A 5,838-nucleotide genomic window follows, 5' to 3' on the forward strand; every position below is an offset into this window, starting at 1 on the left:
ATTATACAATAATAATTATATATTTATATTGATGTATTATTTAAATAATTATAATATAATAAAATAATTTTTAAATTAATTTGGAAATTATGAATTTTAAATTTAACAATATTGTATATTCAGATTAAAAATTTCAGGACCATTTCGCTTTTAAATATTAAAAACTTTCATATTAAAAAGTCTTCACAGTCAGTTTTGAATTTAATAATTTGAGATGTAAATATACAACAAATTCGAATTAAAAAGTTTAAAACTGTACTATTTCAAAAAATAAAATCACTTTCTAGCAATATTTTTTTGTATTCTTTATTTTAATTTTCAATTTTCAATGTAAGATCTCAAAATTGTCTAATTTTTAGTTAAGGATTTTAATTTTGAAGAGTTTGCGTATCAAAAAGTTTTAATATGACAATTTTTGGTGACTATATTTTTTTTAGATTTAAGGCCATGTGATGAGTTAACAGCTGATCAAGTTAGCTCTAAGATCAATATTTTTTCACCCATATTGAAAAATAAAATTTTAAATAACGCGGAAATTTTTTTCGGGAAATGTTAATAAATAATAAAGGATCGTTTGTGGCCTTGCAAAGAGTTGCAGGAAGAAAAAAGTTTATTTATGAAAATAATGATTATCGACGAATACATTTACGTTTTACAGCAGAAGTTTGATTTTTAGCTTTCTCTGACGGTAATCATGCAATCTGCTTTACCTACACACCCCTAGTAGTTCGAAGTTGTCTACTCGCTGCGCTAGTGCTGCTTTGACACAGCTGATAGCAGACTGATACGTATGTCGACGAAATATGCTTATTTGCATTTCAAGTGCAAACATTAGCTGTTGGATTATTTGTGCATAATGTTTGTGACCGATTTTTGCTGTTATTCCCCACTTTGGTCAATATAAACCTCATAACTAGCCCATTCGCAACATTGCAAATTGCTTGAAGGGTTTGACGACAGCACGGTCGGTATCTCTCCATAATAGTTATAAAAAAACAACTTTTTTCACTGTTCTAATTATTTAGAACCAGAAACAGATTCTTGCATGCCTTCTATTTATCGTGCCAAACTTTTAACGCGATATCTCATTCCGTATGAACGTAAGTTGGGAAAGAAAACTTCCACTGGTACTTTCTTCAAAAAATTTTTTTTCTCAAAATTTCCACCGGAACAAAGCAGAGACATGGACTTTATTACCTGCTCTTTCATTTCCCAAACTTTCAAAGCGATACCTCAATTCGTTCAGACGTAAGTTGGGAAAGAAAAATTGAAGACAAAGTTTGGTCACGTGACCCTCTCGTCACATGGCCTTAAATGATGTTCGGATTTTTTCAAGTTTTAACGATCCGAAGTAGAAATTGTTTGATTTTTAATGTTTTCCATTTCAAATTACTATTAATTTTGAAAGTTTGTTTTAGAATGATTCAATTTATTTCTTCATTTTAGACGAATTTTGTATAATTAGCTTTAATATTAAATTATAATTTTATTATGTAATAACAATGTTGAATTCTAGAATTTAAGCAACTTTTTTGATTGAAATCTCGACTACATTTTTCGTCAATAATTAATCTTTTTGGACGACCATTAATTTTTTTAAACTGGAAATTTAACTAATTCAGTTTTAATAGAAAATGTATCTGCTTTAGTTAAAACATCAACCACTTGTTTGCAAATTGATGTATTTGTTTAAGAATACGTCTTTTTTAGTTGAAAATTAAACTGTTTTTGATCTTAAGAAAAAGTATTTTTTTAGTTAAAATATTAACTAATACATTTTTCGCCGAGATTTTATTTTTTAGGTTAAAAATTGAACTAACTTAATGAAAATTAGTTTCTTTTGCCATTTAAAATCAATTTTATAAATGAAAATTTAACAATTTGGTTGAAAATTCGACTTTTTGGTAGCAAACTTATGTAATTTTTTTAACATTCGTCTTTTTTGGTCAAAAAATAATCTTTTTGGTTGAAAATTAACCTGTACGTGTTTCAAAATTTCAGCATAAAAGATTTTGTAATTTATGCATAGCCTCTTGCTTACCATGCATAAAAGTATGAAATAAAACAAACATTTTTTAAATCAAATTTACCTGAATTAAAAAAAATCATTTTCGCTCATTTAAAAAAATAATAACTTAACCAAAAGTTCTATTTTAATAGCAGTCGGATAATTTTTTATGAAAAAAAAACAATAGATACTTTAATTTTCAATAAAACGTAACAAAACAAAGCCGAAAATAGTGAATTTCACTAACAGAAAATAACCTTTTTGATTTCATAAATCATTTTTATAAAGAAGGAGGTTATTACTAAAAAAGGCTTACTCTCATCCAAAATCTTCAATTATAAATCCAATGTAAAAACCCAAAAATTCAAGTAGTTCCCAATATATAGATATTGCGTCCATTTTTCAATTAATTTGTGATTTTAAAGTAAATCAGAACCATTTAGAATATTAAAATTAAAACCCAGAAAAAAATACTAACATCATCAAATAAATCACAGGATCGATTAATTTAGATTTTAGGTTAGTTACTTAGGAACCGCCGGCAGCGCCTTAGCACGCCCAGCGGCACTTTGTAGTATTGCTTTCTATTGTATTTTTTGTTTGAATCAAATACATATTTTTATAGATTCGAATAAACAGATTTAAAATAAATGCATGGTTTAATTAAAGTCAACTATTTGTTTAAATCAAACAAATTGTACCAAACAAATTATTTGTTTCAATCAATAAGGCAAATGTTTTCCATTTCTTAAAATTAAAGAAACCTTTTTTAATTGAAGTAAAAAATTTGTTTGATTCAATTATATGAAGTCAAACAAATTTTGTTGTTTGATTCAGATTTACTTTCCAATGGGAAAATGAAAAAAATTAAGATATAGAGATAAAATATAATTTAAAGTAAAATCTGATATACAACGGAACATAAAACTTTGATAACAATATATAAATTCACAGAAAATAAATTTTGAGAAAAAAATCAGCTTCCATTTTTATGGGGTCCACCAATTTCTAAACTTAAGGGTTAATCATATGGAGGTTCCTCTTATTCCGCCTTCTCTTGTGCCCCCCCCCCCCTTTTGGGCTGATTTTTTGTAATAACAAGAAAAAATTTCAAAAAGGAATGATTACTTTTGCAAATTAATTAATATAAAATAATAAATTAGTTATTTTTATGACCTGCTTTAGACAAATAAAAGGACCTGGCAGATGTTGGAGATACTTTATTAACAATAATTCGTCTAATAATAAAGAGTCCATTCGCTCGCCTTATCGAGACAGTCAGTGAAAATTGGTGACAATCATTTCAAAGTACCTTTTTTTGGAAAATATGCAAGAGAATTATAATTCTAGTTAAAAAAGCACCTTCACTATATGAAATATATGAAATTAAAAAAAAAACAGAAGCGAAATCTTGAACGCGCTGGAAACTAATTTACAAAAATCACTCGACTAAAAATAAAACTAAATCCTATGTAAAAACTCAAAATTGGAAAAAAAGAAGTACAGCAGAATTTTGGACATATTTTGGACTCTCGCATGCACGAAACAAATTTCAAAAACCACCCCTTTGTCAACAATAAAGTCTGAAAAAGATGAAGTGTATCGGAATTTTCGGGTTATGCACCACAAAAAGTTTTTAAAAACTACCCCTATGTACAAAAAACACCCCTTTAGTAAAAGACCCTATTCAACCTATAAAATTTCGAGTAAAGATAATTTTCCGGCAAAGTCATACTGACAGTGTACCAAGGGGTTTGTTTTTGGCATTAAGGGTTAGAACCCAAATTCAAAGTTGGTATTTTTGAAAAGCCCAAAAATCAGACTCTCTATTTACACTCTAAAATTATAAAAAAGATTTTATTTTCATAAAATCATATCCGCGTGGTATGAAACGATTGTTTTTGAACGTTAAGTGTTGAAACACAAAAATTGGTCTTGTTATTTTTAAAGAGACCAAAAATCAAAGCCTATATTTACAATGTAAAATTCTAAAAAAGATTATTCGGTTACTGGCTTTAGATTTAGTTTTAAAATTACGCTTAACTTATTGTCAAATAACTTAGTGAAACAAAGGATTTTTTAAATTTCAGAAATGACAACTCTAACATAAAATGATGTTTGACAGATTATGTATCTTCTTTTGATAAACTATTTAGGAGAAAAAAATTCTGCTACATAGAATTGAAAAATTATATTTCTTTAATTTTTTAAACATCTGTCATAAATTATAAAAATGTTTAAAGAAAGAAGCCTCATGTAACCTATGATCCTGCACGAATTTTAATTACATAAAAGACTGGGATAGGAAAAATTTGTCAAAGAGCGATTTTATATTTACTTTGTCTTTATTATATAAGGTTCTCTGAGATTCTCAAGGTAAACAAATGCAAATACATTCGTTCACTTTGAACATAAATTATCTCGGCTTTTGAAGTAAAATCCGAATATTTATTAGATGCGATGTTCACTAGAATTTTGCGTTAATCAGTTTTTAGAACACTTTGAAAACATGAGGAGCCCCTACATTCTGGTCCTAATTTTGGGCGTTATTATTAATTCTATTGGTAAGTAAATAATCAATTCATATCATTAAAAAAAATTTTTTTTTTCGTCTATAAAGTACGTTGGAATATTTCTATTTTACATAAATGAATGTAAAATACTATGTAAACGCTATGATAACAATAGTATAGTATGTGAAAAGAGGTGAAACACTAAAGTTTATAATAAGAGGCTTGAAAAATCTAGAATTGGTTATTTTATGTTTAAAATCTTTTAGAATTTCCTAAATTCGAAGGATCCTAAAACGGAAAATTTTAAATCACCTATTTTAAAGACCTTCCAAATTCGTGGAAAATTTGTTACGAAATACGCTCTAATTATTAAAATAGATTGAAAATTAGTTAGAATTTATTATAAATAATCTAAAATCGTGAACTTTAACCTTTAATTAACATGACTTTAACTTTGAAATCTTTTAGAATTCCCTAAATTCTAAAATTTCTAAAACCGAAAATTTTAAATGGTCAATTTTAAAGTCCTTTTAAATCCATTCAAATTTTCTGAAAGTTTTCTAAAGAGTTCAATTTTATAAAATTCTGCAAAATACTTTCAAATTATTAAAAAAGATTAAAAATTAGTGAGAATTTATTATAAATAACCTAAAATTGATAAAATAGTCATTATTTAAACTTTTAACTCTTTTAGAGTTCCCCGAATTCTGAGAATGCTGAAACGGAAAATTTCAAGTTATCAATTTGAAGTCCTTGCAAATCAGTCGAAATGTTCTGAAAATATTCTAGAGCTAAGTTTTATAAAATTCTACAACATATGTGTTAATTATTAAAAGATATTAAAAACAGCTAAAATGTATTGTAAATAACCTAAAATTTGATAAATAGTCGTTATTTTAATTTTGAAAACTTTTAGAGTTCCTTTAAATTCTAAGAAGGCTACTATCTAAAAATTTTAAATTGTTAATTTTAAAGTCCTTGCAAATCCTTTGAAGTTTTCTAAAAATATTCTAAAGCGTTTAATTTTCTAAAGTTCTACGAAATACTTTCTGATAAAATAGATTGAAAATTAGTGAGAATTCATTGTAATTAATCTAAAAGCTTGAAAATCGTCATTACTTTTAGTTTGAAATCTTTTAGAATTCTTGAAATTCTAAAAATGCTTAAGGGCATGTGACACAGCTAAATACCTATATTACCTACCTCACTTTTTCGGTTCACTGAATGTTTTTTTGAACCTAAGAACTTTTTTGTAAATAAAATATCGAGCTGAAACTTTGGGAAATGTATTAGAGCACAATAAAGTACGTTTAGGTA

Source organism: Belonocnema kinseyi, chromosome 1, assembly GCF_010883055.1.
Source record: "Belonocnema kinseyi isolate 2016_QV_RU_SX_M_011 chromosome 1, B_treatae_v1, whole genome shotgun sequence".
NCBI classification, from domain to species: domain Eukaryota; kingdom Metazoa; phylum Arthropoda; class Insecta; order Hymenoptera; family Cynipidae; genus Belonocnema; species Belonocnema kinseyi.